Source organism: Dipteris shenzhenensis, chromosome 22, assembly GCF_047967505.1.
Source record: "Dipteris shenzhenensis isolate YYH24624 ecotype China chromosome 22, Dip_SZ_1.0, whole genome shotgun sequence".
NCBI lineage: Eukaryota > Viridiplantae > Streptophyta > Polypodiopsida > Gleicheniales > Dipteridaceae > Dipteris > Dipteris shenzhenensis.
Window position 1 is genome coordinate 1,648,647 of NC_141617.1, and position 15,713 is coordinate 1,664,359.

Below are 15,713 nucleotides of genomic sequence, written 5' to 3' on the forward strand. Positions count from 1 at the left end.
TTGTAATACTTCTGTCACCCATACATGGAATGTGGATAAATCCATTCAAGGTGTTCCTGGGGTCTCTCCAGGTGTATGGAAGGTTGCAAGTGGGACATCAATGACTCTAGATGAGAGGGGTGCCCTTGTAAGGGCAGGGTTCGTATTTAATAGTGATGATTCTATTGGTGTGATGGGACCTCCTTATGCACAGCAGATCCATACACCTAGCCATGTGCGCCCTTCTCATCGTGATGGAAAGCTTGTTTCATGGAGAAGTAAGTTGAATAAAGATTTCAACGAAAGGATACACAAGGCAGTTACAGAAAATGGGGAGGTGGTGAGAGAGAACATCATTATTCCACATGAGGTGCATGTATTCCATGTTCGTACAATAGGATCAATGTCTAAGGGGCTAACATATAGTGTCTTGATTTCAGAGTTTCCACGTTGCACATGCCTTGATTTCACAGAAAGGGAAGCAAGAAAAAGTCCCTACATGCCTTGCAAGCACATATACTTCGTGTTTATTGTTGTCTTGGGCTTAACTGAAATGGTGCATCAGTTTATGCATCAGGCTGCATTGACAAAAGTTGAATTGTTTCAAGCTCTGGGTGGTAGAAGAAACCCATCAAGTATGTAGTGTATGGCTTGGATGCCCTTTTTTTGCAATTCCTTCAGAATCGGATAATATATGTAGGTGTGCTTCCTTGCATGATGCTGCACTAAGTTGTATTTTTTGAAGGTGGAAGAAACCCATGAAGCATTTAGTAGGCAGCCTAGATGTCCCTTTTTTATATTTCCTTTGGAAGCGGATGATATACATAGGTGTGCTTCCATGTTTTGGCAATGCACAAAAAAACATTTTGTACAATCATTCCAAGGGTTGGAAGATATTTTGAAGCATCAAATTTTTCTATCAATTTTTTTTTGTATGACATATGCTTTTTGTGCTATGGAGTTAATAACTTTTAGAAAAAAGGTGACTTTTGACAACATGAAGAGCAGTTAATGTAATATGTTACTATTCTCATTATTGAAAGCATTCAATGTTTTATTTTATCATTACTTTTTCACAGCAAAGGAAACATGATTTGAACATGTACTTCTGGAAACATGCTAGCCAAGATGCAGGCGAGTGGTTAAGCTTTCTTGGAGCATAAATTGTGGTAATTGGCTGTCGTGGATGAATATGATGTGGTTGTTATTAAACAGATAACACCTTGCATTGTTGTTTGTCCACGCTCGCTTATTTGGCCTCGCTCGCTTTTCTTCGCTCGCTTTCTGGTAATCCTCCAAGTTTTGATCCAAGCTTTAAAAGAGTATGGAGGTGTGACAGAGTCTGAGATTGGTCAAGAAACTTGTTTGTTTTGCATGTGATGGTGATTCAGTCTTGCAAGGTTGTCGGAATGGTGTCTCTGTACAAATAGAAACAAAATATGCTCCTTACTATGTTGGGATACATTGTATGGCTCATCGCACAAATCTAGCTTACAAGTTGTGTCCACTTTTCCATCTGTGCAACAAATCGAGACGTTCGTTAAAAAAAGCTACTCTTACTTTTGCAAGAGTCCAAAAAGATACAATCAATTTAGAGTTATTGCAGAAGCACTGGGTACAAAAGGGAGGAAGATTTTGAAGAATGTGGATACTAGAGGGATATCTTTGGTTCAGCCAGTGAAAAGATTGTGGGATGAATACAAGACTTTGGTCTATTTAATGCACATGGAGGCAGAAGAAGAGGCTCAGACGAGGTTGAAAAGGCAGATATTTTGTATCATAAACTGACCAACATAGATTCGATATTGGGATTGTGTGGAATTATTCCACTTTTAGACAAAATGAATATGTTGAGTAAAATGTTGCAATCGAAGGATATTTATATCAATGAATATGTCAAGGCAATAAAACTCACTAATTTGAGTATAACAATAGCATACGATAAGAAGTCAAGCTCCAGTTTTCAAGATGAGAAATTGTTCAAAGATTGGAAAAGTTTAATAGACCTAGATGGGGATTCCTCACTTTTAACATGTGACTAGGAAGGATATGTTTTCCTTCATGCAAACAATCAGATTTTCAGGATGACAAGAGAAAACAAACGACACAAAAGACTACAATACATTAAAAAAGAGAATTTTTAAAGAAAGTACAAACGGTGAAAAATGCCCTTAGTGAAGTTGCAAGTGCAGTGGTAGATGAGATTAGAAGTAGGTTTCCATGAAATGACCTAATGGAAGCATTTACCATCATATTTCCACATTTTTGGGTCAATGGATCTTATGAAAATATCAAAGCAGGTCTAAAGAATCATTTGGATGCTCTCAAAAAACACTTTGGATGGGACATTGACATGGACAATATAAAGTACAATGGTTTGTTGGATTTTGGAAAGCTTTATTCACAGTCTTCCCTTTTTGGAGAAGTCATGCGCCAGCAAAGTAATTTAATGGAAAATGTTCAAATGCAAGGTTCAATGGTTCGGCTTTGGAACAAGCTCTCTCGCAGTACATTCCTACAAGATTAACATTTCTGAGTACTTCAAGCTTGCAAATTTAAGTCAAACCTTTATTCTTGGCTCAGTTGAGGATGAAAGGTGTTTTAGTACTCTCGGTTACTTGAAGAATAAGCTTCATAATAAGCTAGATGATAACTTAGATCTTAGCTTGAGATTATACTCTTGTTCTTATGATGTTAGTAGCTTTCCGTATAATAGAGCATTAGCACTCTGGAAGTCAAGCTGTAAAAGAAAAGGCTATAATTAGCTTTTTTGGACTATTTAAACTAGACTTTGAGAATTTTCTTCCCCCATTGGATTTGAAGGATATTCATTATCCTTAAACAATTTTATGTTTTGCATACTATACAGTATCCTAAATGCTAGCTATTTCATGTATTTTGAAATTATGTAAAATGGAAAAGACAGAGTTTTTAATATAACTAGTTTTTAATATATTTGTGAAAATTGAAAGTTTTTTAAATGTCCTAGAATATTTAGCCAAGTTTTGAAACAAAAATTATAACAAAAAATATAATTCGCCAATTCTTTGAAACTTTCAAAAATAATCTATAAAAAATTTTGCCAGTATATTATAATACTATATTTCTATACCTTCGATAAAAACATCCCTGAATACAAGCAAGGCCATAGCACATTCCAGATCATATAACATCATAGCCAACAACTACATCAATGGTCTCAATTATCTGCTACCATGGTGTCAGATGAGCAGGAAAGAGAAATGGAAAGACAGATGCTCCCATCACTCCAATCCAAGTTGCAAAGTGCTGAGACTGAAATTATGAAGCTCAAGGAAAGCATGGCAGAACAAATGCAGCAACAACTCCTTGCACAAAATGCTCTAGTAGAAAGTAGAAAGGATGCCCTACAAGCTGCGGTTTCTCTCCAAGATAAACACCTATAGCTATGTGATGCCTTGAACCAAAAGGAAAAGGTCGAGTTATCCCTCTCCCATATGCAAGCCACTTGTGATGATATCAAGAAGGAATTGGTGCAATTAAATGAAAGATTACTACTTAAAGAGGATCGGCTCCATGCCACATTAGACACAAATAATGAGCTACAAAATAGCCTCAAAAGAGGGTGAATGTCAAATTCAAGCACTAGAGAAGGAAGGCATGGCATCAAGGGAGATACTTGTGCACATCGAAGTAGAAGTGGACGCTCAAGAAAAAGAGATACTCCAACTCTGCATGCTTAATGGTCAATTTCTAGGGCATCCAAAAGCAGCTCAACAATTCAATAGTCTAAAGCTTGCATACACCTCCACATTGGGTAAGTATAAAGATAAGTGCATGGAGTGGCAAAGTCAAAAAGCAATAATTTCCAAGTTGGAAATTCAACTACTGGTCAAGGCGATGACGATGCGAAGGGGTCAGCACAAGATCTTTTGATACAAGGTAGTACTACATTATACTAAGAGCTCAGTAAGCGGATCACCTTGAAGGAAGAATACTCATACTCTGGAAACACTTGCAAATCAAAATGTTACATGTAGTATCTGGTCTTGATTGGACTAGACCAATAAGCACAAAGAATCTCCAAGATCTATGCCAGCACATGGATGAAGATGAGAGGAACGTGTTCTGTCTCTTAGTGCATGCAAATCTAATACGGTTAAAGGTTGATGCAATACTACTATATGAATGCTTGATGGGAAGCCCCCCTCTTCGGGTAATAGCTGGACTCCTACCTTTATTGCAACAATCACTAGCAACTTCCATGGGATACAACTCCCAGAAAAATCCAAAATTAAAGCTATCAATGCCTACCAGAAGCCACAGGGATCTGCTAGAGGAATCTATGGTCTACCTTCAATCTAATCTCCCCTATCTTGCCACTCTCTATTTTGATCTACTCACATCCCTACCTAACTCTAGTACTATCCTCCATACCTTTCCAGAAATCCACGCTAATCCATATTCCTTGCCATGCCTCTCAACACAATCGCCTAATCCAAGAATCTAACTCCTATCATCCAGTTACACCTAACTTTTTTCCAACACTTGACAATCCATCCCTTGAGGTTTATCAAGTTTCTAAATCAATTTGTCCTGATCTCCCTCCACTTTCCACCAACATCCCTACTTCTAACTTTTTGAATTCACTACTTGCTTCAACCTCAAGCTTTTCCCCTATAACCTCTTCCTCTCCCCCAAGACCACATGTTCCTCCAATGTCCCTTGACTTTTCAATGGAAGACACCATTAATGATTCCATCAATGTGCTTCAAGAATTGGATAATCCAATTTGCACACCCACAAGGGAGTTGCAACAAGATACAGATAGGATTCCCATGCCTGGTAATCCCATTGGTGGTCTTTGGAGGCAATACCCAAACATGCAGTCAAGAGGAGGATGGGACCTCTCGGGAATTTCAATAAGTATCTACCAAACACAAATCACTCCAAACATTAGCATGAAATTGGGGCCACAGCCTGCTTGGCATAGACCAAAGCTTCTTAATGAAAAGTACCTCCTTGAATACATGTAGGCTCCATCTTCCTTTCGCATGCATCCCACATTTGATGCGGTGCCCCATCGCTACCGGTGGGATGCCAATCATCATGATCCAGATAACATAGATGCTCCTCACAATTGGCCATTAATTCATAAAAACTTTAAAATCAAATCAGCAAGCTAGGAAACACTCATCAGAGCCTTGGATAGAGAGCCTTGGATAGTAGACATGCATCAATTATGCAAAGCAGTTATGACAAAACACTCAAGGAAAGTGCAAGATACAGTGAAGCCTTAGCAGTCATCTTGGAGGTGTCCCTCACCATTGAAGACCATTTGCCCAACCTCAGCTTCAATCCAAATCAACAGATAGATGCTCAAACAACAATTCACCTCTTTTAAAGGGCCATATCTCTTCAAGGGCATTATGTTTGTTTGTTTGAAGAAATGGTTGACACTGGCTTCTTAAAAACTAAGCAAGCAATCTACGGTGTTCATGGATTACAAGGAAAAAATCAACAAGAAGCTCGCAGCAGACCCAACCATAAACCAAGGACGGATAATCAAATCGGTGGTCCAGGGGAGTTGTTAACCCTGTGGCAACAAGGGCCGGATATGCACTCTAGGACAACAACTATGAGAGCATTGTGTGTGTAGAGTAGCGGGCGGCAAAGCTCCGCTTGTAATATCTTGAGCCTGAAAGATAGTATGACAAATCTTAAGGGATTAGTATAGCCAAAATCCTCTCTAGAAAAGATCCAATCATACTTGCAAAATCAAGATCTAAAGAGAGAAAGACTAAATCTAGAGAGAGAAAGACTAAAAGCCTACACTTTCGGAGGTCCCTTAACTTTGTTAGAGACCAAAAGGTCCCCCCACTTTGTGTAGAGACCCAAAAGGTCCCCCCCAAAAGTGGAGGGACTCCTGTCCAAAAGGTCTCCTACAAAAGAGGTCCCACCACAGAGGTACCCATGGATTGTGTAGAGACTAACATGTATAAATATCTTTCAATGGAATGAAGCTCTGAGTCTTTGGGTTTCAGTGTTCAAGCTCACTATTGAGTTCGTGCGATTGAACTCCATTGCGTCCATGCTCTCTTACACCATTGTGTTCTAGCATGCCCTTACCACCCTTGCACTCTCTACCCTTGAACTCCCTCCTCCTCTCCCTTCCTCTTCCTCCCTCCTCCTTATCCTCCTCCCTCATCCTTCTCCTCCATCTCTTCCTCCTCCCTCCTCCTCCTTCCTCCTCCTCCTCCCATCTCCTTCTCCTTCCTCCTCCTCCTCCCATCTCCTTCTCCTTCCTCCTCCTTCCTTCCTTTTCCTCCTCCTCCTCCCTTCTCCTCCTCTTCCCTCCTCCTCCCTCCTCCTTCTTCTCCTCCTCCCTTCTCCTCCTCCTCCCTCCTCCTCCTCCTCGCTCCCTCCTCCTCAACCCTTACCCCTCAAATCCTAGAAGGAGACTAGCTCTCCACTCCTCAACCTTGGACTCCTCCTAAACTCTGCAACCCCCTCTCAACCCTGGAACTCCTAGTTAACTCTTTCAACCCTGTCCCCATTTCTAACCCTAAAATCCCCTTCTAAACCCTTGAACTCCCGTGGAGGCAAGAGCCTCCATCAATCGTTATAATCAAACCCTCTTTCTCATTCATGCATGCATGAGATCTTCTTTCCACGCTTTAGCCTACACCTCTCACTAGAACGCGACCTGAGGACCTATGCTACACTTGTGAACACCTATGTTACAATGAGCAATGACACAACTATAGGTGACCAACACCCTCGGAACCTGCAGTTGGGTAAAATAGAGACAACAACACCACAAATGACTAGCTGTACACTAGATTTAGTAAAAAATATAGAATATTTACAAATCCTTTTAGGGTTAGGGTTAGGGCATCTAACCCCTTTACTTTATAGCACTCTATGTGTTAGCGCTATGCACAATATCAAACACATGACATTGAGATGGGGTCTCTCAATAACCTGCTGAAATTTTGGAGCATGTGAGCATATAAATAAGCGTCTATAATGCTTATGAGATAAACTCTGAAACTGCAACCTTGCAAAATTATCATCTCACAAGCTGATAAGGTACATTTTGATTTTTCATAGTCTATTGTATGGAAATTATGTGTAAAACCTTTAATATACTAGAAGCTTCCATAGGATTTTAAATACAATTTTTAATATTTGATTCGAATCCTAAAGAAAGGTGACTTTTAAATGTTTCTAATAAGAAAGGGTGTTCGAAGTAGAAATTTTTTCCATGCCATGTGGGAGGTGTCAGTGTGTTAGGATCATGCCATCTGGCCAATCGATCCTCTGCCTTAATCATTTAAGGCTCTTCCTTCATATTAGCATGTATGGCTCGCCAAATAAAGCATGGATGTGGTAGGGATGATCCATAGGAAGATACTTTTGATGGTTTTCATACACCATTCCAAGATGTTTTTGTTAACATTATTTTGGAACATTTTATGAATATCATATGCATCCCTTGATAGCAAGCTATCAAAAATGACTTGTTGTGGCACTACTTTAAAATTGGCATCTGCTTTAACATCCTCAACTACCATATCTAAATGCCTCAAGCATCTTGCAAGTGCAATATACCAGGTGTTGTGGATGCGATGCAAAAGGAAGTGGTGTTTGAGTCAACTCTGCAGGGGAAGCCATCAAGATGGTGGCAGAACACCCTACAGATCACTTCACAACCTAGGATGCTATTAGGGTCACATTCTTGAGGTGGTTTCACAAAGAGAAGACAATTTCACAAACTCTAGAGGGATTGTGGATCAACCTTTTTCAAAAGGTGGCGACAGTAGAGGAGGCCATGGCTTTGCAGACAAGGAGGTGGTGATCATGGTGGAAATTGACCAAATAATTGCATGTTCTACCTAGGAGATGGTCATTGGTAGAATGAATGCCTAGAGGCCAAATATTTGGACCAAAAAATATGGAAAAATGCCAAGCATGTTGGTGGTTCAGATCAAGGATGATAATCCAAATGTTACACCCAGTCATGCTGATCCAGCAAAGTGGTGTGGGGCTCATCCGCAAAGATGACATTACTTCTTCATTGGCTAGTGTAGGAAGCAATGCGATGACAAGTGGTGGACTAGGTCAAGGAGTTGACTCCTTAAAAGAGGTTTCAGTTCACAAACCAATGGCAGAGACAATCTGCAGAGTGAAGATTGTGGCAATGCCACATTTTAAGGTAGCATAGGGGCCACTGAAGGTTGGGGACAGATCCCATCCAACCGAAAGCCATTCCAAAACTAGCTCCAATCTGTGTATCAGAGGTGATAGAGAACCTAGATGGTAGCCACACTTTCAGAGTAATATGGAGCTAAATAACTCTTAGACGCCCCCATCCAGATCTCTCTTGGGAGATTGTTGAATTTGGTGCTTTAGTTTCATAAACAACTCATGCAATCCTTGACATGTGGAGTTGCAATGCCAAACATGGATGATTATGAAGTGAACTCAATTCCAATTCCGATAGTACCACTCACTGACATCTGGATTCCAACTATCTCCATAAGATCACAAGGACATCTCTTTTCACAAGAAGTGCTGATTGATGGAGGGTCCATTGTCAACATTGTAACCTTGACTGGACTGAGTGGAAGCCAACACCATTCTTGTTGCAAATGGGAGATCAGTAGTGGCAAGTTAGGCCACTTAAAATGCTCAAAGCCATGGTGATGGAGGTTGTGGGGATCTTCTTTATCGTCTCATTCATGGTACTCAACATGGAGGATTTCAATCCAAAGTACATTTTCTTCTTGGGTTAACCCTAGCTACGTGGCAGAGCAGAACTGGGAGCTCAATACCTTGTCATTGCAGAGAGGAAAGAAAAAAGTTTGCATTCTAATGGGAGCAGTGTGTGTGTTGGAAGGAGCAATTAGGACCATTGTTTGTGTAAACGGTCAACATGTTAGATGGCCTAGAAGACATCGAGGAGGAAGAGTTCCTACATGCAAATCTAGATCTTGTGCCTTTGTTCATAGTACATGTTAAAGCAATCTCCGCATACTACATACTACAAGGACCTTTTGCAAGTATGGCAACTCCACTACTGTGATAGATGATCCAATTCTTGTGGATTTAGATTTGTGGGATGTCTTTGAGCAAGAGCAAGAATTCAAGGAAAGCATGACTTGAGTGACAAATGTCTAGGAGGATGTCCTCTTGACACAATGTTTCTAGGAGCTAATGGGATCTCTAGACTAGTTAAGATCAGCATAGTGCTTGATGAGGAATTCTGGGTGGAGTTTGCATCACTACTGACAAAGTTCATTGATGTGTTTGCATGGGATTATTCTCTAACATGCGAGGCCTCAACCCCAAGTTTTACTAGCACCAATTCAACCTAAAGAGGGATGCCACAACAACCAAAATGTAGAGATGCAGGATGAGCCTACATGTGGGAAAGCAAGTTAAGGAAAAGCTGGAGCACCTTCTTCAATTCATAGTGCCAATGGAGAATTCATAGTGGATTTCTCTGATTGTCATTGTGCCCAAGTAGAATAAGAAAACTGTGGGACTGTCCTCAAGTGTCTTCTCAAAGGCATTACCCTTATGCTCAATTTATATTTCTTTTGTAGATGCTAGCATTGGTTTTTTGCTTGGAATGTGTATGTTGTATAGATGTCAAAAATATCGATATGGTATACTTGTATGTGTCTGATGGTCAAGGGAGGGTGGAAATAAAGGAGGAGATGGAGAGACTAGAACACTATATTAGAGAATTTGGGAAAATCCCAATTCCCACGAAATAAAATATAGTCACTTCAAAAGTAAAATTTGATATTTTTTATTAAAACATTAGCTCAATTGAGGACCCAAGTTTCAGTTATGTTGGGAAAGACTAGACCATGCACAATACTTTCCCAATTCCTAGAAGCCAAGCAACAAGCTTCCATATGTTGCTATGGCAAAAGGCCTTAATAGATGTGAACATAATCCCATGGCCAAAACATTTGTTGATTTGCTAGTGAAAGAAAGATGTTTCTTGTTTCATATACATCAAAACCACAAACAAAAGCCAATTTATAGATGTTGCATTAGGAAGATTCATTGGAGTAAATTAAATTGCAGTATTGATATATGCAATAGGATTTATAGAGCTTTGACATCCATCATATAAATGTGGTGTTCAAAAACAAAATTAAACTTGCAACAACTGTCCATTTTTATTTGGTATATTAGATGTATCAAATTAATGCCAAATGCATATGTTTCTATGTTGATAAATTGCACTATTGACATATGCAATAGGATTATGGTAGAGCTTTGACATCCATCATATAAATGTGGTGTTCAAAAACACTGTTCCATCAAAATAGAGCTCGTGAAACTCTCCATCACAATAGAGCTCATGAAACTTAGAGACATGGTCTTGATAAAAACCTTTTTTTAACATATTTGAGCATTCATATGAAGTGAGTAAGGACAAAAACAACAATTTACACTAATTCATTCATCACAAAACATATTCAAGAATACATATGTTCATGTTTGAATTATGGCAATGAGATAGAAGAAATTTCCAAGTAATATTAAAAGATCCTTGGAACGAAATTAATACATCATATGGAGAATATAGCAAGATAACATATGGAAAACATGAACACCATATAAAAGGACAATTTCAAGGACGTTGCTTCCTCTTTTGTTTCCCAAAACTTTGAAGCGTGTTTTTGTAAATGCTCACATTGCTCTTCATTGAAGGGTTGAAGCTCTTTTTGTCGTGGTATGGTATCAATTTCTTTATCCCCTCCACCTTCAGTTGTATCATCTTCTTTTGGTACCCCCTCTATTGCCAATATTGGTTCTTGCAAGCCAGCTTATTGTCGAATTTCATGATTACTATAAGCATACGTGCAACAAATACTTTCCACCTTTGCCAACTCCTCATAAGTCTCAACAACTGAAACAACATGCCTCTTACAATAAAGAGACTCTATTGCAGCAAGCCCCTCAGAGAACAAGTCCAATACATACTCATCTTCTCGACAAAAACCCATGATCATGTCTTTCATGATACTTGAACGTTTTCTTTTCAAGGACAATTCAATGTCAAATTCATCATCATCATCCTCATCACCTAATTCTTCTGCGCCACTTGATTTTTCATATTTTTCATCTGCAACATATATTGATGGCTTACATTGTGCATTGGTATAGTGCTCAATATTGTTGAAATGCTTTTCCTTGCTCACCAATACACAGGCAATTAAGCCATCCATAGATCCAGTGACAAATATATCTGCAGTTTCAAAATTAAGGCAACCAAAGTGTATTTTATATTGTTTGCATGTCTTATTTAATGCATTCTTCAAACATGATACATGATCCATGGTCAAGAACACCACAAGAAGGAATTACACTGGGGGAGAAGCGATTGTCATCAAGCTTTTCAACAAACACTCAAAGCGATCCTCATTCCAATTTCTACTTCTGCTTGGTCCATACATTACATCAAAAAAAGCAACCCCTATTGCCATTGGCTCTTGGTACACATTATGTATAAATTCCATTCCCTCCATGTTTGAACTGACTGTGTAGAACCTCCAAGGCCGGGTGGAATTCGGTCCATGACTTGAACCTTCCCTTTGTCCCATAATCCACCTCAGATACCCCTTTTCAGCATCAGGCAATGGTGGAGTTTCCTTGCCCTGTTGAAGCTTCAATTTTAACCATGAATCAGAGCAACCACGAATCTGATGATACAATTCTGGAGTAAATTTAAAATGTAATCTGCACTCATCCCAAATTTTTAACATTAAATAAGGCCGTTCTGCCGATATAAACATATAAAGTTCTTCTTGTAGGGTAGCATCTATCTTGATCTGCATAGCTCATCATTCAATATCAAGAATCATGGCATCAGTCTTTGTTTTACTTATGACTACTCTACCTTCCTTAATGTCATTTTGAATTTGACCAATTTGATCATTACTCAATCCACACAAGCATCTAAACATTGAGACTGTGGGTTGCCTATGGCATTTTCCATCTTGTGAATATTTGCCTGCAATGTAATCCTCAAGGATGGAGATCCAACCATCATAAATGGCATCGCTTGTAATTATCATATGTACATCCTTCGTGGCAAAGCTATTGCCCAATGTTACCTTGCTAGTGTTAATGAAAGCCTACAAAATATATGAATCCATTAGAATGCAATTATAATTGAGAAAATATTCTTATAAAAAATGATTCATAATTAAAATATGTACTTAGATCCCAATTCTCACAATCTAGATGTCCTTTTGCAAGCCCTTGTTGTGCTTTCTTGGGTTTGTTAAAGAGAATCCATTGTCCCCTCACCTGCTTAAGTATATCAATGTATGGAGATTGTCTCAAGATATTTTGAGACTCCAGGTTTGCCATCTTTGATATCTCCACACAAAAGCGTGTGGGACAATTCACTACAATCCTCACCTGATGGGTGCGGTAGTAGTTCTTTCTTTAGGCTGTGCTGTTATCATCATTAGATGTGAATATTTTAGTAGCATATATTGAATGTTGTCCAGATAGTATCCAGTAGTGGCACTTGGTTAAATCCTTTTTATCTACCCTTTCTAGGGGCTGCTTTGTTTTAGGATTGAAAGGCATTAAATCCACTACAGCAGTAGGAGGCCTAGAGTTATAACCAAAGTCTGCAACAAGCTTCTCCACATGCTCTTTGTTCAACCCTCTATATACATAGCTTGGAGGAGCTTTTTGACATCTTGCAACTGGAATTGGAAATGTTGCAATCATGCAACCGGAATGGGTAGTATTTTTCATATTCCACCAAGCCTGATGGTTTCTTTTGCCCTTTTTCCCTATGACCTTTCCACTTGGCTCCAATTCACTACCATTGCTTCTTTCCACAACTGCTAGCATACCCTTTGGAGGTGTTCCTTCCTCTGGTACATCAATTATAGTGAGCTTTCCTTTCTTTGCCCCTTCTCCACTACCACCTGGTGCTTGAACCATAGTCAACTGTCCTTTCTTTGTTCCTTCCCCACTCTTGCACTTCTTTAATGTTGCTGAAACTTTGCGATATGATTCAATGATTGTTGTCACTGTGTCAATTTCATTTCCATCAATTGATTCAACACTTATCCAACCTCTTGAGTGCATGTTGTCATCTACATCAGACTTCATACGAGATGCTTCATAATCGCTAGGATCCAAGAGAAATTTCTTATTTTGATTTATAATGATTAAAAATCCAATATCTCCCTCTTTTCCAACCACATCTTCTGTGATTTGATGTACCGATCCAACACAAGTGTATGCACTTTTGCTAGGTAACAAAACAAATAAGTGAACTCGTGTCAACTGTGCTCCCTCAATACTATATATGTCAAAGTACCAAGGTATGCTTTTTTCTCCAAATCCACTTACAACTTTCTCAACCTTCTTCACATTTGTGTCTTTCCTGTAAAAAATCCAAGCAATATACAAACTATCATCTTTATAATCTTTGAGAAAGCACCCGGGTTTAGGGAGATTTGGCCGTGTGGCCAAATCTTATGGGCTTCTTTTAAAGCACCGGAAGGGGAGGTTTGGATGTGTGGCAAAATATTATGGGCTCTTTTCAAAGCACCAAAGTTTGGAGAGATTAACCTTATGGCCAGATCTTGTGGGCTTCTTTCAAAGCACTAGGTCTAGGGAGATTTGGCTGTGTGGCCAAATCTTGCTAGCTTCTTTCTAATCACAAGGGTCTATTGAGATTTGGCTGTGCAGCCAAATCTTTTCAAAGTAGCAGGTTTTGGGGAGATTTGGCCGTGTAGCCAAATCTTTTCAAAGCACTAAGGTTTGGGGATATTTGGCTGTGTGGCCAAATCTTGCTAAATTCTTTCTTATTAGGAGGGTCTAGGGAGATTTGGCTGCATGGCCAAATCTTTTCAAAGCAACAAGGTTTGGGGAGTTTTGGCTGTGCGGCCAAATCTTGCTAGCTTGTTTCTAATCAAGGGTGTCTAGGGAGATTTGGTTGTGTGGCCAAATCTTTTTAAAGCAGCAAGGTTTAGGGAGATTTAGCTATGGTGCAAAATCTTCCTAACTTCTTTCAAATCACCAAGGTTTAGGGAGATTTGGCCGTGCGGCCAAATATTGTATGTTTTGAAAGAAGCTAGGAAGATTTGGCCATTCCCATTTAAAATTCAAAATTCAAATTTTAAGATTATAATTTCAAATTTGAAAATTCAAAATTCAAAATTCAAAATCTTAGATTCAAAATTTAAAATTCAAAATTCAAAATTGAAATTATGAATCTTTGATGCAAAATTCAAATTTCAAATTTCAAGATCTGAAAGTCAAATCATATACTAAAGACCTTACTTTCAAATCATACTTCAAGATTTGTACTTTTACAAGACTCTTGCTTTCAAATCGTGGTGTTTCAAAATGGAAAAGATAAAGAACATGCAAGAATCAGGTACACTTTCGATTTCTTTTGTATTCTTACTTGTATGATTGAGTAGCCATTGTTGTTCGTGAGCTTATGCTCTTTGGGATGCGGAGGAGTTGTGGGGCCGGAGTTCTGGGCCACGGAGCGTCATAGTAGGCAAGAGCAAGGTAGGCTAGAAGAGGCTACGAGGATTTGGTTCGTAGGAAGGCATGAGCAAGATAGGAGAGAAGAGGCTATGGGATGCAAGATCAGAATAGGGCGGAGGAGATTCTGAGCGGAAGAAGGAAGGGGTGGAGGATTTGATTTGCAGGAAGGGGTGGAGGAGTTGATGCGAGGAGGGACGGTGAGGGAGGTGTGGAAGAGAGGAGAGGGCACACGGAAGAGGCCAGAAGATGCAAGAGGAGAGGGCACCGCATGGAACTAGAAGGCGTGGAAGAGAGGAGAGGGCACACAGAAGAGGCCGGAAGACGCAAGAGGAGAGGGCGCAAGAGGCCGGAAGATGCCTTCGAAGGAGAGACCTCGAGAATGGAACTGGAAGGGAGGAGGGACCTCGAGTGATGGAAGAAGACATCGCGTGTTGAGGGAGGAGAGTGCCCACAGTACTAGAAGAGGGAGCATGGAAGAGAGGGGAGGATGGAACTGGAAGGCAGGAGGGACCTCGAGCTATGGAAGAAGACAGCACGTGTTGAGGAAGGAGAGGGCACACAGAACTGGAAGGAGGGAGCGCACAAGAGCGTGGAAGGGAGGGGAGGCCGCACGGAAGGAAAAGGGAAGGTTGCAGGGAAGGCAATGTCCACAAAAAGCATGCTCCCTCCAATCCCCCAAAAAAGGGTGTAGAGCAAAAAAAAAAAAAAAAGGTGTATACCTCTTTCTAATCCAACTATTGAGTGTGGAACCTATGGAATGTTTAATTGGTAATGGAAGTTTAAAATCTACATAGTTAAGTGCACATTGTTAGGACATCTGGGATGGGGAACCTCCTGGGACCTCTCATTTTGACATAGTTTTGAACTTTTTTTCTTGCAATTAGCTAACCAAGGGTGGAGGAGTGTTTTCTAAGAACTTACCCATCTAAGACATTGTCCTAAGGATCTCAAACCACCCTAGTTACACATTTGAGATCTAAGAAGGGAGAGAATAAGGTGAGCCTAGCACTTGATCCCCCATGAAGATGAATTCAATTCCTTCTCATAGTCTTACTTTTTATGCTTGGTTTAAAAGGTTTGTTTAGCTTTGCCTTTTAAAGTTTTGGTTTTTAATAGTTTTAGATTTTTATGTTTGCTTTTAAAGTAAAAGTATGATTTTAAGGTGTAATCATGTGAATCATGAAAAGCATGTACGA